Genomic DNA, 17,610 nt, shown 5'->3' with positions numbered 1-17,610 from the left:
AGATGAGTTAGAAATGTTGTTTTGCTGATACTAAAGAGACTCTGGTGATCTCTTCTGCATGGCTCCCATGCTCCATACTTTGGACGGGGACTTGGAACTTGGTATGTGGTGGCCTTCTCCTCAGGAAGAGATCTGCCTCTTGTCATTCCCATGAAAACTCCCCTAATTCAATCTGCTAAAGCCTTTGGAAAGAGTTCAGGTATGTTTGCATTTGAACAGCACAGCTAAAAATACAAATACTAAACTGATACTTTGCAGGGTAATCCACACTAAATGCAGGTTTCTACAAGTAGAACCCCACCATTCTGATTTTGCCTATTCATTATAACTGCTGGAGGTACTTAATTAGAATTAAGCTGCATGTGCTGACAAATAGGTTGCTGAAAATGGCATTGCAATTTGCTTTCTCATCTGAACATCCCAAATGTTGGAGAGCTTTTTAGTGTAACCTGACACAGTACAGTGAGAGGACTTTTTAGTTTTGGCATTGGACACCATTTGGAGACTCTAGGCTGAATAAACAAATTCCTTCAAACTTATGATCTCCAGTTTACAAATCTCAGCTGACCTCTCTATTTGTATAGGCACTGGGGATGTTAGAACATCACCAGTGGCAGATTCTGGGTGGTGCTTTGGAAAAAATGATGGATTCTTTCTCATAGCAAAGGAAAACAATTTTGACCACAAGATTCAATAAAAAATAAACCATCAACAGTTTGAATTAATTCTCAATGTTTGCCCTTTCCCCAAATGTCCAAATATTTTACAGCTATCTTCTCTTTATCTGACAGGCAAAATAAAACCCTTTTCTGTTAGACCCCTCTTTGCATTTCTGCATTAACACCTGAAGCTGCTGTGCTGATGCAGGACTTGCTGACTGTGTTGTTTTGTCCTGACAGCTGAAAAGCACATTCTCAGGTGTAAAGACTTTCAGGGACTAGAGCTGCTGCTTCATACCAACCTGACACATCATTAAACACTCAAGCCAAAGCACAGTGGAGTTCCATGCAAGTCTTTGCAAGGACTTCACTGGGCTTTGCATATACTTCTTGTTTCTAGAAAAGCTGAGTTAGATGGCTATGGTAGTCATAGAGTTCAAATCCTTCTTGTGCAGGATGTGCTGGAACAAAGACAGTTTGAGATTTAAGAACTTCGTATATGAGTAAACTTAACACAAGTTGCGTTTTAAGATGGATCAGTTAAAATGCATTAAGTCCTTATGTTGCCATTTGCATCCATGGCTTGATTTCCATTTAGTTTAACTTCTATGGAGTAATAAGCCACTCTAGCTAAAATAAAGCAAAGTAGATTGACTTATGCACTGAGGGGCTTTAATTTGTGCCAGTGGTAAGTTCAGTTTGACAGAAAAACCATTATTCAAAAGCAGCATTTGACTGCTGGCTGTGTCCTGGTCTGGAAACCCTTGCAGAATTTGATGCTATGGCCCCAAAGACCTGTGTTTAGAACAACCTTTTGAAACTGGATTCAAGGAATCCCTTAGAGCTCTCCTAATCTTATTACTCAAGTCAGGATTCTGAACTGGGTTGGGTGTTAGCTGTGACTGCCCTGTCTGTTATAGAGAAGTATGTGGTGTGTTCTTGGTGGACTTCAGAAGAGCTTTGTCGGTGGTGTCACTGCATGGCCATGGTACTTTTTGCTGGTTTTTCTGTCTTTGAATGGCTTTCATTGAGATACAAGTCCCTAGGCAAGCTGGGGAAATGGATACATGGAACTGATGGGAGTTTGTTTGTGGACTTTACTCAAGGTGGGAAGTAAAGGTGGACAGGAGAGCAGCTTCTAGCCTGCATGGGGAAGGGCAGTAGGTTGCCATGCTTGGAATTCTGTTCACATCTGTGCAAAGAAAACAATGATGTTAGAGGAAACCTGATGGCCTAAAGAGCCTCTTAAAGTGCTTCAAGTATATAGTGGGAGGAGAACTGCAGGCAGCGAGAAAGGTTTCAGTGCTGGAACATTCAGTTCTGACATCTCCAGTATTGCAATAATTACAGATATGTCTACTGTTGTGAGCGATACAAGGGTGAGGAAGCGAGTGGAGGTTTTCAGCACTAAAACCGGTGCCAAATGTGAATTGTATTGGTGAGATACCAGAAGCAGCCCAGCCCTTGTGGAGTATGGCAAGCAGCACTGGTGGATTTTGCAATGTGATGTTGCTGCACAGATCTCTGCATCTATGCCTTTGAGTGAGGCCCAGAGAGAAGTCTTCAGCTTCTTGGCACTCGATGTGACCTGAATCATCCTCCATTAGAGAAACAGTCTTTTTTCTAACTGTCCTGAGAGTTACTGGAGCAATAGAGGAGTGGAAGTCATAGGAAGGAAGCAGCTTCGACGTTGGAGGTCTTGGGATGAGGCAGATCAGCTCCAGTTTTCTCTGAGGTGGCCAAGGCAGAGTTGTCTACCAATACACACATACACACACACACACACACTTCTCTCCCCATATGAAACAGCATAACCTTACACTGGTGGTGCCAGTATTGATCTGGGATTCCCACTTACATGTCCATGCTTCTTGCATGGGTAGGCTGTCTATCTGACAGGGTCTGACTGCACTCTGGTATCAAGCTTTCAGTTTTCCCAGTTATGGCCCCTCTGTGTGGAAATCCATAACTCCCAGGTATTCATTCCACTACTCTAAGGATTATTTTCCCAGTTTAAATTAGACTTTTCCAGTCCATTAGATTCCTGCACAGTGCCCTCTGATTCTGTGACAGTGGTTTGGAAGCTGCATCAATTCCTGCTTTTAGCCTGCATTAAATGCAGGGATGAAATGATGGATATACAAAGCACATGTTTTCCCTTAAATTCTACCATCTCGTTCCATTTGATCTTTCTTGACAAAATCCCCACGCTTCAGTGTGAACAGTAAATGAGGGTATTGAGAATCCGTATGCTTGTTTTCTGCCTGCTGCAGACACCCATGAGCAGCCTGATTTGGTATCTCTGAAGACAGAAGGATCTGGGTGTGATAGAAACTCCCACAGGAAGATCACAGAGGTCACCAGCTTTAATCCTCAGAGCAAGATAAATTTGTCTGCCCTTTCCTCCCCAGCACCACCGTTTAATCATGTGTGTTACGTGCATGTGTATTTATAACAATTAAAAAAATTAAAACAAGGCACTGCACTGCACACACTTGTGTCTCTGGGGAGAGGGTGAGAGAACAAACATGTGACAGATGTTTGTCATGTTGCTTAATGCACTACTGGAAAGCACTCAAGATACCACAGTGATGAGTGCAGTATAAGAAACAGATCTAGAAAGAAAATAATGGGCTTTTACAAGCTCATTCTTGAGCATCTTTCCTCTGCATCCTCTTGTCCAAATTTAGTGTCATCATGATAAAGTTTGTTCCCATGAGTGTTTCAGCAGCTGATGACATAGCTGAGGCTTCTACCTTAAGCAAGTAGCTTGTAAGTGATGTCTGAAAACACCCTCAACTCATTCCTCATCCTTTCTGATGCGTTAGATTTCATTTCTAGATGTTAAACATACCTGTGTTCACCCAGGTAAAACCACACTGGCAACCAGTAATGCAAGTGAACTTCTCTTAGAATTATAGAATCCTAGAACTGTTTGGATTGGAAAGCACCTTAAGGTCATCCAGTTCCAACCCCCTGCCATGGGCAGGGACACCTCACACTAAACCATGGAACCCAAGGCTCTGTCCAACCTGGCCTTGAACACTGCCAGGGATGGAGCATTCACAACCTCCTTGAGCAATCCATTCCAATGCCTCAGCACCCTCACAGTAAAGAACTTCTTCCTTATATCCAATCTAAACTTCCTCTGTTTAAGTTTTAACCCATCACCCCTTGTCCTATCACTACAGTCCCTAATGAAGAGTCCCTCTTTTAACCTTACCCTATTTTTCTTTCTATTTTTGAATCTCAGCTAACATTTATAAGGTTTATCTGTAGGGAGCAGCACAAAAGAGCTGTAAGTTTGTATTACATCGTTAAACAACCTGAATGGTGTTTGGTTATTGATTCATGCAACCTGTGAAATACAGATCAATCCTTACACTCACTGGAGCTCTGGGGCTGATCTAAGAAGTTGCTGAGATGTTTATCCCCAGGCAGTTATCCTCTGGACAGTTATAACCTGTGTAGTTGGAAAGTTTCCTCTGAAATAGCCTGAGCCTCTCTAACAGTCCTTTTGCAGATTAATTTGACTTGGAAATGGAGCTGGGCTATCTTCAGTGTTTTGACCGTTGTAATAATTGAACTCCAATAATGATTCAGCCTTTCAATAGGCCACTTAAAAACAAGCTTCTTATGGGATTTATTTGTACTTGAAATAGTTATGAAATATTAACAGAACTTGTAAATGAGTTTGGATTGAATACTTTAATCCCTATATGTTGTTAATAGGTGTTACATCCAGAATACTACACTGTAAGAACATGATAGTTTCAAAGTCAAGTACTCTGGGGGTTGCAAACCGCAGCATTCAGGTTCTGTGACCAGTCTGTATTCAGATCCATGAAGCATCATGACACAGTCTTTAATTATATGGATCTCGTACTCTGCTTGTGCTCGCTCAAACCATACCATTCCCCAAATGGGTGAGGTGGTGTGAGCCTCTACCAAGTTGTAATAATTACTGCTATCTGAAAACCTTAAATTGATGTAAAGTCAGAGGCAGTAGAGCAGTGGGGGAAGGAACATTGCAACTGAGGACACTGGTCTCTCAATGGAATTACATGGAAGCCACGCTGCTTTTCGAGAACTGTTTATGGAAGTCCTCAACTGTACCATGGTATATACGGCCATCAGACCCCAGTGATTCACCCCAACACAAATACCACTGTTTGCAGCACTCTGCAGGGTTATTCTAGAAGCTCATTTTGGAAGAGAGCCAGGCTTGTTCAGTCTAGAGAAGGCTCCTAAAGGGAAGACCTTTAGCACCAGTGCCTAAAGGGACTGCAGGAAACCTGGAGAGGGGCTTGGGACAAGGGCCTGTAGGGACAGGCCAAGGGGAATGGCTTGAACCTGCCCCAGGGGAGACTGAGCTGAGCTCTTAGGCAGAAGCTCTTCCCTGTGAGGGTGCTGAGGCGCTGGCACAGGGTGCCCAGAGAAGCTGTGGCTGCCCCATCCCTGGCAGTGCTCAAGGCCAGGTTGGACACAGGGGCTTGGAGCAAGCTGCTCCAGTGGAAGGGGTCCCTGCCCGTGGCAGGGGTTGGAGCTGGAGGAGCTTTAAGGTCTCTTCCAACCCAAACCAGGCTGGGGTTCTGTGATACTGGCAACTATTTGCAGGTGAAGGTAATACTCTGATGTGCATCCCTTACTGTTTGAAGTTTGCAGGGTGCTACAGCAATAATGTGAGCACCCTGGAGGGCAGCAGAGCTTGCTCCCGTGTTCCTTCACAATATAAATCAACTTGCATTTCATAGTTTTAATTCCACAAGCCTCACTAATAGCTATACCCAGTGATTCCCTCATTTTCCAAAAATGTACCCATGCTCCCTCTTGAAGTGATTTACACAATTATGTCCTTCCACTGCTGACTTTGGCAGCTTCCTCTCCTCTCCAACCACCACTTGTGTACAGACGTTTCTCCTGACCTGCTTTTTAGCTATAGCTTTCTCTACATCTAGTGTATGGTTCCCTGGTTAGAGCTAGTTAGTTTTTCTCCTCCACTGCAATCCATTCTGTCAGGCTCTTATCTACATCCATAAAGTTCTTTCCCAGTCTCTCTCCTGGAGCTCCAAACCTGGCTCCGTTCCCTTCCCACTGTGACTCATTTTTCCCAAACCCCCTGACTCATGCTGCTTGCTCACTTATGCAACAGCTTAATCTCTGTAATTTGCTTCGTATCATTATGAGAAGGACATAAATTCATGAGATGCATTTCCCCACTGCTGCAAGCTTTTGTAGGGAAAAGAAAATGCAATCCCCATCTATCCTTCATCTTATTTTAGCTGCTTAGAGCTTTTCTCCTCTAGTGCATACCTGTGTGTCCTGCTTGGAGCTGGAGAGCTGGTGCCCTTAGCCAACAAGAGTTAGTTAAGGATAACTGTATCTTTGTCTTACTCCTGTTGGTTAACAACTTGTTAGTTAGGGATAACTGTATCTTTATCTTACTCCTGTTGGTTAACAACTTGTTAGTTAGGGATAACTGTATCTTTATCTTACTCCTGTTGGTTAACAACTTGTTAGTTAAGGATAACTGTATCTTTATCTTACTCCTGTTGGTTAACAACTTGTTAGTTAGAGATAACTATATCTTTATCTTACTCCTGTTGGTTAACAACTTGTTAGTTAGGGATAACTGTATCTTTATCTTACTCCTGTTGGTTAGGAACTTGTTAGTTAGGGATAACTGTATCTTTATCTTACTCCCATTAGTTAACAACTTGTTAGTTAGGGATAACTGTATCTTTATCTTACTCCTGATGGTTAACAACTTGTTAGTTAGGGATAACTGTATCTTTATCTTACTCCTGATGGTTAACGACTTGTTAGCTAAGTTGGTTCACAACTTGTTTATCTTACTCCTACGAGTGAAGTGCGCTCAGCTTCTTGCTGCTCACTGCTCTCAACATACAGTGGTTTCCTACAGCATCTTCATGCTCTTCCTGTCTGTATAGATTTTCATCTGTTCAAACAAGTCACAGAGTGTTTGTAGGTTGCTTTATTCTGGTCTGTAGCAATCTTGTAAGCAGAATATTCCACCAGATCAAAAAGAGGACTCTTAAAATAAACGTATGGGATTCGAGTTCTTGTTTCTGCCCCTACTGCAGCACTGATGGACCAGCTTCTGAATGCTTTATACAAATCTGATCCCAGAATGAGCCCACCAGTGCCCATGTTGCACTTGTCCCTGGCTCCAGCCAAGCTGTTCTCCATTTGTTTTGAATGGAAACAATAAATATTATAGTTAATCAGTTTAAAATTTTTGAGTTCTCAGTGTGAGAGAGAGACCAGAAAATGACTTGGTCTATTTTTCTAATAGATTCATCTGACCTCAAAACATCACTTCCCACATAAGTGATGGCACCAGCAAGTCTGGTACCAGGCATACAGTGATCTGCACAGGACTGCAGGTATCCTGGACAATTCATCTCAGGATTCTACAAAACCTTTCTCTTTTCCCACCTCTGTAGCTTTCCCTCTGTCTGTAAGGCATTTTATGTCAATGTTTTTCAGAACTAACCAGCTGAAGGTGAATTACTTGAAGAAATCAGACTCTTCTGGTTCTTCTATGAGTTTGGGCTCACTTTATTTTACCAAATCAAGTATTCTGTCCCTTATTTATGTTTCTTACATTGTTCTTGCAACTGAAGCCAATCTCACTGCTATGTCGTTTCCTGGATCCTCCCTGATCCTTTCTTACACATAGGAACAACATTAGCAACCTCCAAATTCCCTGGTTCCCTCCCCAGCCTTAGCAAGCTATCAACAATTTCTGTCAAAGGCTTTTCTATTTCCCTTGCTACTTCCTTCAACATTTGGGATGTTATTCATCTGGGCTGGATGCCCAGACAACTTTTAACTCATTGGTGTTGGGAGGCTGGGCTTTGCGGTGGGAAATACCAGCACAGAATCTGTTAGAGAGCTCCAGGTCAGCAGGTACCAAAAGACTCGATATTTAGGGAAATCTCTCCCTTCTGGAGTGGCAAAACCTCCTAATAGCAAGACCTGAGCTCTAAATGCAGTCACTATCCTGTAGTGTCATGAGGTAGTGTCTCTAGTTCTACATAACTCTGTGGCAGCCCATAAACTCCCTCTTTATTACCTCTGTTTCTCTTTCCCCTTTGAATTTTCCTTTGGCTCTTTGATGTGAAGTCTATTGGACCGATTGCCCTGGTAACAAGTTGTCACAGTTGAGAGAAGGTAACCTGCACAAATACTTGTTTGCACAGGAAAAATAGATGGTGAGAGCCAAGACCTACATTTTAAGCAAATATGTGAGGTAGAAGGTTGAAATGAATGAGATTTTCATGAAAAACAGCACGACTGCTTTTGGCGTGCTGGAACACTTCCCCTCTGCAGTGTGAGAGTACAGCAAGGCAAGCTCCTTGTGGATTTGTCTTTTAGTATTCCTGGATATCATGGCACAACAAAATAGAAGTCATGCAAAGCATTAATGTAGAAAATGTACAAAGAAGATCAAATGAAGCGCAACTTAGAGTTCCTTGATACATGATTTCTGCATTTGGAGAAGTGTTAGCAATTGCCATGAAGCAAGTTACCCAACCACAGTGACTTCGTGAATATGGAAGTACAGGAAAAGCATCCTTCTGGTCACTCAACAGAGTTAACAAGGGATGAAGCTGTAATAGTCAAGTCTGGACTGCAGTACTTTGTCACCATTATGTATTGTCTTTGGTATGTCCAAACTGAATTGACTTATCGCATAGAAAATAGCTAAATGGAGGAGTGAGCCATAGCTTTCAGCACTAGAACGTCTCCCACATGTTTGGGAGTGGCAGGCAGCTGAAAAGGGGGGGGGGGGGGAGGGAATGAATGAAGGTTTGAATTGATGCATGACTTCCTTTCCTCTCCATCTGTGATGCTACCTGCCTTCTCTAGTGCATGCCCCACAGGCTGTAAATCACACTGCAAAAGGGAAATGGCTTTTAATTAGGAGGGAGTTTTGACTTTGAAGGCAGAGATGGCATAAGATGCTTCTTCTATCCTGTATCTTAACATAAAGGTGTCTTTAGAACCGTTACATTCAGCATAGCATTTCAGTGGTGACCAGTTGAGGTGCTTAACCTGAATCAGTGCCTGAACACATATTCTGCTTCCCTGCCTCATGCACAGTAGCTGTCCATGCTGGAAATGGTGTGTATAGCAAGCGAGAAAGACCAAATACTGTATTACAGCTTCATGCTGTGCTCTTTTCCAGGCCCCACCAGTACAGCCATGGTTAAACACAGCTTGTAGGAATGTGTCTGATAGAAAGATATTCTTCATTATAGAATCACAACCATAGCAGCTCAAATGAATGTGACACATAAAACACCATTCAAGCAACACAGTAATTAAAGTGATTATTCCAAATGGAAGTGGTATGGTTCCTATAACAACAGTGTTAGTATGATACAAGGCCACAAAAGTTATTCCTCAAAGACATTTAGCAATAGGATTTTCTGTCCAACGTTACTTCAACATGTATGCTTAAAACAGGAACGGACATTAATGTATATGTCTGTGTTTAAAGTTGCTCAAAGGGAAGGATACTTTTCTCCCAATGGAAGACCACAATGTTAACTATTGTTCTTCCTGCTCATCAAAAAGAAAAATATTCCATGGTTTTGATCTATATTAATTTAAAATATGTATTTTTTGCTTTATTTGTGCTGAGACCATAAATGGAGCCATACTTGCTTTCAAGTTTCAACCGGGTAATTCAGTGCAATGTGTCTTCAAGTCAGAGTGCTTCAGAATGCAAGTTGTCACAATGGTAAACTTTTTGATTTACATTGCAATGGCTTATTTTTACTTTCAGTAGAGTATTTCCTGCTGTTGCTTTCTTGTGACTTGATGCTAGAGGTCTAACAACTTGTGCTTTTTGGTTCATGCCTGCCTAAGTGAGGATCACCCACCCATGATGACCAATACACTTGGACTATACTCAAAAACAACAAGGGTGGATTAAACTATTCCATTATTGCAGATGAAAGAGTTCGCCCCGACATCTGGCATAGCATCTTCAAAACTGATATGGAACACTTCCATAAATTCAGCTTAACATTGTTTTTGTGAGGGTTCCAAAGTATTTTTAACATGAAGAAATAGCATGCAAACTAATTTCCTATTTGAAAGTAAATGTCCTGTTCTTATTTCTAATTCACCCAGTTATTAAAAAGAAAGAAGAGTTGGGGGAAAGAAGAGAGAAAGATGTTCACTTAACTTGAAGCATACTGGTTTGTTTATTTAAGTTAATGGAAAAGCTAGTCAGTGTTTGATGTAAAGCTGCCCCCTTGCTTGAAAGAAAACCAAACAACTGGTTATGAATTATGAATATCTCCTAATAGTTTCCAGAATTATCTGAAGGATGTCTTTTTTTTTCCTTCTTAATTACATACACTTAAAAGTTCCAAGTTCTCTATTCATTCCCATTCTGTTTATTTCTCTCCTTGGAAACCCTCATAAGCATTTTCCTTTCGCTAGGCTTGACTGAACAAAATATTACTGCTACAACCTGTAATATTAGGGAAATAAAGGCCTGAAAGCTCCTTGTGGTTATTTAATTAGGAAGTTGAAGAATCGCTCATTAAATCTTTGCAAGCCTTTTCCCAGCACTTGCACTGGCAGCTGCTGGGTCCCTGCAAAGGAAAACACCAACTTCTACTCAAACTGTGTGCTGCAGAGTATGCTTTAAAACCAACTTTGATCCTGCAGAAAATCTTGCTTTTCTGGTACATTGGCATGGCTTCAAGTGGTTTAGTCCTAATCAGAGCATTCCTCTTGTGAGGAAGCACAAGACTCCTGATGGTGAGGGAGGTATCTTCGTGTGGGAGCTGCTGGCAAAGGTCCTGCAATGGGGGATGCAGACCTGGTTGGTCTGTCTGGCACTGCCATAGTCTGCATGTTGTTCTGACAGTAAGGGCAGCTAGTTATCAACTGAACAAAACCTAACTAACACAGCAAGCAAACCAATGCACTGAGCAGACACTAGGTGATATACAACCCACACCTGAAGTACAATAGCTCGATGGTTTTGAGTAGTGAACTTCTGTATACGGTGCTAACTTAAACAGGGGACCTTAAGGTATAAGGGACCTAAGATACAAGACAAGAGAGTTAAAATGCTTAATATAAGGGACTGATTTTATCAATAAAATCTCCTTCTGCTTCAGCTTTTGCAGGCTGAATGAGCTGGTTTAGGAGTTATAACTGTAGTTCCCTAGCTGAGAACATTTAAGTTCAAGTCGAGTTCAATAGCAGCTATCAGAAGGAGAAGGCTTATCTAAATGATGATATTGTTTTTAGCACTAATCATCCTATCTGTTGGCAGTACCAACATGCTGCAATCTCCACAGTTCCCTACGTAAATAAGCAGATTCCTGAGGCTGTTCCAACTCCAGAAATGCCTTTGAAGGCATTATTTAGTTATGAATTTTTCCTGCATGGTTATGTGATCCTTTTAGCATGTTGCTGTATGTACCCACAGATGCCTTGTTCTGAAGAAATGTGTTTAAAACCTATTTACTTTCAAAGTACAGTTGGCACCGCTGGTCTCTATTTTATCATCTTGTGAAATATAAAGTGAAATGGTTTAAAGAAATTCATGTTCACGCCTTCTACAACTTTTGAATGAGAGAACAATAGAAGCAAAGCATGGAAATAGTACTTAAAAAAAGACACATCAGTTGGTTTGGTCCAAAATAGACTCTAGGGATGGGAGGGGATTGGAAGAGCTGGGATAGAAAAACACAATGTTCAGGTTGCGCAGTTCAAGTGAAGTGAAGTGGATGTGCAAATGTTCAGATCTCTGTGGCAATATCAGTTGGAGTATGCCACAAACAAGCTGTGCTGTACGGTCCTGACCTAACAGACCCATCAGGAACAGGGTCTTGTAAACTTCTCCCTGGTGTTAAGAAGTCCCATTAGCTGGCTCTCCGTTTGAATAGAAGTGGAAAATCCAATTTTCCATGTCATTCTTAACATGAAGAGGGCTTAAAACGTAGTTTTAATACATTCTTTGTTTGAAAGGGAAAAACAAGGCACACACATAAGAGCCCTACAAACATAGGTGCTTTTCACTTGCAGAGATAGTGTTTATTATCCACAGATGAGCAGTGTGATCTGGTTAGATCACCATGGTGGATTTGATGCTCAGTTTTTGACCACAGAGCTCCTATCTACCTGCTGATCTCTGTCTCTTGCTGCTGTTGTTTCTGATTCAAAGTATCATCATAGAATCGTAGAATAGTTAGGGTTGGAAAGGACCTTAAGATCATCCAGTTCTAACCCCCCTGCCATGGGCAGGTGCACCTCACACTAAACCATGGCACCCAAGGCTCTGTCCAAAAATCAGAGCTGTTGGAAGAAGACCTAAAGAGCAAGTGCTGAGGTGGTACCGTGCACCCTGAGTAGCACTGAAGAACATGTCCTGTTGTGGGTGTAGCTATATAGGACACGACAAGAGCAACACATGAGCCCAAGGGATGTTATGATGGGCTGTGGCAATGTGGGGATGGCCAAGGAGGGAAACTCAAGTAAGTTGAGGGTGTGCAGTCTGTTGAAGATCCTGAGTTGGTGCTTGGGAAGCAGTTGTTCCTTCAAAAACCTGACAAAAAAAAAAACCCAAGCCCTTAAAACTGAAAATTGTTATTATTTCTGGCACCAAACGAAGATTTTTCTGGGGTTTTGCCACTTTTTTTTTCTGTGTTCAGGAACAAAAAGACACCAAAAAATGACTTTGTTCTTTCAATGCGCCTGTAATAAATAAACCCGAACATTTTAAACCCAGAAGTTTCCTTGGGAAGAGAGAGCTATTTTTTCGTCCAAAATTACTTTGCCTTAAAACCGTGATGGGCTCTGCTCTCAGGCTTGGGATCTCACTTCCCAGCTGCCCTTAAGCAATCAAGTAGAAGTAGCAACTGGGACAGCTCTTTTTTCCCTTTGGCTGGGAAGTTACATGGGTTTGCCTCGGCATAGATGCTGTGCTACCATAATCCTGGCACTTTTCACTGCAACTGAGGTTTCAGCAGTGTTTCCTAGAGGAAGGAGAGTCCTCCTGAAGCCTGCTCGCAGGGCTGTGGGGATGGTGGAATGCAGCAACCTGCTTTTGTTTGCCTGAGCATGTGATTTTATTCCTCGCTTTCTTTTTCTACCTTGTGATCTTCACAGCCTTCTGGCGAAGCTTAAAAGGTTGCCGAGAGCAGGGAGTGGCCAGCATTTGTTTAGAAAATAAATAGGAAAAAGTAGGCCAAATACCAGTAAAGTTCCAGTTTTAAAATATTAAGCTAACACACAACATTGCTGACCTGAAAAGGTCACTTGAAGTGGGAGAAAGGATGTGTTTAGACTGATTGCCAGGCAGGACGTGGGATCTCTCACTGACTTGGCAGTAGATACTTCAGCTCTATTTGCTGTTAGTGCTGTTTCTAATGCTCCTTATTTGCAAAGTTCTTCAGTTTGACAAGATCCATGCTTTATTTTCCAGTATTTACACAGTATTAAGCAAGTGTGTAAATCCAGTCAGAGAGCAACCAAGGTCGACACCGCTCCCTGTTTTCGGCTTCCTCTTTGGTTAGGAGGGAGGATGCTCAGAAACCTGGGAAAGCAGAAGGTTTGAGGGGTTTTCCTTTGGGGTGTGCTATCAGATAACCAGGTTGGTTGTAACATGTTTCAACTTGCTAAATACAGTGGAATAGGGCTCTTTGCTCCCAAATTTATTAGTGAGAGTGAGGAAACAAATGACTACTTAAACTACATGAGAGCTGTTACCATTTCTTCAGAAGAAATCATAAGATTTGACGAAAATGGAAGCATCCCTTTCTATGGTCTGACTTTAGGGTACTTGGCCAGCATCAAGGAGAAAACCTAACGCAGCAGATAAATAATTGCTGCCACATCATCTAAGCACATCATTATCACTGCTGGATGAGATGAAAGGTATTTACAAGTGAGAGTCTGCCAGGAGAGCACAGTCAGCTCAGGCTTGATCCAGCTCCAGCTGTAATCAATAGGAGCCTTCAACTCAACTGGAACTTAAAAGAACAAACTAACTTCTTGAAATGTATTACACTTCGCATTTTGCTAAATGAAAGCTGGAGCTCATCACAAGTGAGGCACAGAGGGATCCCAGGCCCAACAAAGCCCCTTGGTTTACTCCACACATTGTCTGATGCTCTTCAGAATTACACTTTCCACTCTCATTCAAGCCCCCATTTTTTTTTCTTCCCTTAAATCGCCAACTTTGACTTTCCTCCTGTTTTTCTTTCCCTATTCCTCTGCATTCTGCCCTTCTAAGTTTTCAAGGTGGAGAATGTGCCTTTGTTTGTGAAGAGCAAAGCGAGTTTATGGCACCCTATTCATTATATTTATGAATCATATCTAACTGGATTTTTCCCATAGCCCAAAGGTGGCTGTTTGCCCAAAGGCAATGCTCTCAGTGCCTGTATTTTCTATTTATAAGGTGTATTTTAGTTTACATCAGGAGCTGAGGGAAAAGACTTCTGCTTGATATCACTTCTGCCAAACGAAACCCACAGAGAAGCTGTGGCCAGAGGAACTCTGTACAAAAGTTGTCCGGGCTCTGTAATTTCGTTCACGTGGGTGCATGGTAGTATACATGAGCTGCCAATAAAAACATAGCTAAAATAGATACAGCCCTGTGCAAGTCTCGAGACGATCTTCAAATGTACAGAACACAGGTAAGGGAGTGCTGCGAGAGAAACATACGTTAGCAAAACACGCTCTGGTGAGAAAATCAGCTTTGCAAGGTGATCGTGGAAGGAGAAGAGGCTCCTCTGGCAATCCCTTCTACTCCTGAAATGCCTGAAAGAGCACTTTACAACCTAAGTAAAGAAAATGGTTGTTTTTGAAACTGTTTGTGGTTGTGGCAAAGTGCGGGTGCTCCCCAGAGCATGGTGATGGTACGTAGGCAGCGGAGCCAAGGTCGTGGAGACATTAACCATTTCAGCCCTCAGAGGGGTGCACTGCTATTAGCCATTGCTTGATGTCTGGCAGGCTGGACATGAGGAAGAAATTTGCTACAATGAGGATGGTGAAACGCTGGCACAGGTTGCCCAGAGAGGTGGTAGAGGTCCCAGGCCAGGCTGGATGTGGTTCTGGGCAGCCTGATCTGGCTGAAGATGTCCCTGCTCATTGCAGGGGGTTAGACTAGGTGAGGTTTGAAGGTCCCTTCCAACCTAAACTGTTCTATGATTCTGTAAGTCTTTTGGCTCTAGGTCACTGGCAGGCACTGAAAAGCACCAGCAGCATGGAGCCTATTGTGCAGGTATAAGGAGATATACTGCAGGACAACTGTTAGTACAGATGCCCATACAAACCAGCTAATATGGGAAAGGAAAGGAACAGACCCTAATGGGTTCACTGGACAAATTGTTTAACACTGTTGTTTGAGACATTTCTCTTACTCCTGGATCCAGGAAGAAAGAAGAGGGGGGGAAGTGTTAGCCATCCTTCCTGGAAAGGCAGCTTTGAGGCACTTCTTTCTCTTCGTCTTTTCTTCAGGTGTTTTGCTTGGTTTTCAGTCTATTTCATTCCCTCTTTAAAAGGCCCAAGGTCCCAGATTTTGATCTTCTTGCAAATTGAGTGTATGAGCTAATTGCCAAGGATTTGCAGCCTGTCTCATCCTGGCATTCCTGAGGGATGCCCAGAACATTATCAGCACATTGCTCAGCACAACTCTCTAAGTAGACAGTCATAAATGTTTGATTAAAATCTACTTTAGCCTTTCCATGACCACTGCAGAGGTTAACTGATGAGCACGAGCCACAGGGGAACATGAGGGCCTCATGTGCTGCTGAATACAGGCCAATATTGGTTGGTCAGAATAAAGTTTGCTCATAAATTCTTGCAGGATGGGAGAAGAGATTTCTCAATTTAGAACTTCCTTCAAAGCTATTGGAAAAAGCTGTCAATCACACTCAAGGTTTTCATAGATGTCTTGTAGCCTCAAATGCCTTCCAGATGGGTTTAATTGCAGGATGTCTGATTGTCCACTTGGCTTTGCAGCTGTGCAGTACAAGGGAAGAGTCCATGCCATGCCCATGCATCTGCTGGGTGGCAAAATAAATGACCTTTCCTTGTGGAAGTGCTATCTTCTAACAGCTGCTGAGGCAAGAGATGAACTGACAGAGGATGACTCCAGGGGAGACCAATTGTATCCAAGTAATTAATGCCAAGAGCAAAAAATAGAATTAAAAGGAAAAGCAAGGAGATATGTATTAATGATGCTCTGTTTATAGTGGAGGAAAAGTAAACATCTACAAGCATGTTACCAATAGGATTAGGGGAAGAATTCCTCAAAACTCTGAGGCTAAAGCGTTTTAAAGTAAGGTGTTTTGGTAATTTTACCACTTCTGTTATTATTTATGCTACTATAGTTTGTGTTACCTCGAATAACCCAAACTATTGCAACATTAAGACTTCTCCCAGGCTAATCAACTTCACATTTATTGTGTAAGCTTCAGACATCTAACATAGCGATTGTATTTCTCTGTGCTGCTGGCCTACAGGAGGTCATGGATGAGGACTCTGCTGTTCTGCTGATAGGCAAACTCTGAACTCAGAGACAGGGCCACTTGCAAGCAACCACAGTGTCAGAATAGAGGATTTCAAAGGAGAGCAAGAACCAGTCTGGCAGGTGATGATGTTTGTGGCCTGTAAAGATCTTTATAAGCAAAACAGAAGATTTCTACACAGGGACTACTGAAGAGGAGGGCAAGATTTTTAACAGACTCTAAATGTGAAGGCTTTAGTAGCTTGAAAACTTTCATATATAGCACCTAACCAACTCCATCGACTTACAGGCTGGTTTTAATTCATCAGATGCTACCAATAGATATGCAAAAAAACTGGTGGAAGACCAATGACAAGATTGGTTTCCAGCAGTTAGCTGAACATGCTCTGTAGCTGGATCTGCATCTAAACTTATTTAGGATCTAAGAGACTCTTAGGATGCTTTGGAGAATTCATGGACTGGCAAAAAGATCACTATGGAAGAAAAGAAATATCAGGATAGGATCTTCTGAACTGATTTCAAGGTTTCAGAGAAATGAAAACTAAGTCATGAAAGTTCTTGTACTCTGTTATTTTCCAAAGGACTGGGAAGTGTTCAATGTGTTTTAGGATCAAGTCCAAATGATTTTTAAGGAGTTAGGTCTCATTTTCAATGAAAGGAAAATAAAAAGGAAGCAAAGCATAACAGATAAGTAAGGGCCGAGTACACATTAAACCCAGAAATCTTTTCAAAGCAAAGAACAATGATCTCTTATCTCCAGAATGTTCAGTAAATGGGTTAATTCTGCATATTGACCTCAAACTCTTGGGCTTGATTTATTAGGACTCTTATTTGTGCAGTAATTTTTATTTGTCCCACAAGGCTTCATACTCATTACATGTACATGTGCTCGCCCAAAATGTCCAGTAGTAGAGAGCAAAGCCTCTTGAGCCAGAAAATGAATCTGAGAAGTTCATGGAAAGAACTGTGTGAACACACAGCTACGTGTCATGCTGTCCCAAACCACTCATGTCCACGGCATCGTTCTGCTCCTCAGGATGAAGAAAGTATACCTGATTTTCAGATCATAACAATTCATTTTCTACAAGGGATAAGCTTTTACAGAGAGGATGCAGAGGAGATGATTATTTCAGTCAAGCCAGGCATCACCTCCCACAGAAGTGGCATGAAGTATCTGGTTAGTAAAAGCAACAGTATTTTTCCATCTGGCACTGTGCACTGCTCACAGTCCTGCTCAGAGTCACCATAAATCATAAAGTATCTCATTTCCTAAAGGAGCAGCTTTATTTCATTAACATTTTGAAACTCACGTTGCAATGCTGCTAATTGTATAGTAATTTCTCCAGGAGCACAGTGTGAATTGCTGTTTTCAGTCACTTTTTGGCACTTGCTGCCAGTTGAAGTAAAGAGGAGGAGAGA

The 17,610-nt window shown here is 42.0% G+C and overlaps 1 protein-coding gene and 1 long non-coding RNA gene across 5 annotated transcripts in view; one reads left to right on the top strand and one right to left on the bottom strand.

Moving 5' to 3' along the window:
• Window positions 1–17,610, top strand: part of LOC133214132 (uncharacterized) — a 129,788-nt gene that overhangs the window by 33,938 nt on the left and 78,240 nt on the right. The gene's annotated exons all lie outside the window — the stretch shown is intronic.
• Window positions 1–17,610, bottom strand: part of EFEMP1 (EGF containing fibulin extracellular matrix protein 1) — a 51,414-nt gene that overhangs the window by 14,280 nt on the left and 19,524 nt on the right. The window lies entirely within an intron of this gene.

The sequence above is a fragment of the Neopsephotus bourkii genome, unplaced genomic scaffold (assembly GCF_033783945.1).
Source record: "Neopsephotus bourkii isolate Nb327-2 ecotype Australia unplaced genomic scaffold, CSIRO-AGI_Nbou_v1 NB_873, whole genome shotgun sequence".
Taxonomy (NCBI): domain Eukaryota; kingdom Metazoa; phylum Chordata; class Aves; order Psittaciformes; family Psittacidae; genus Neopsephotus; species Neopsephotus bourkii.
This window is presented reverse-complemented; position numbering and strand designations above follow the sequence as displayed.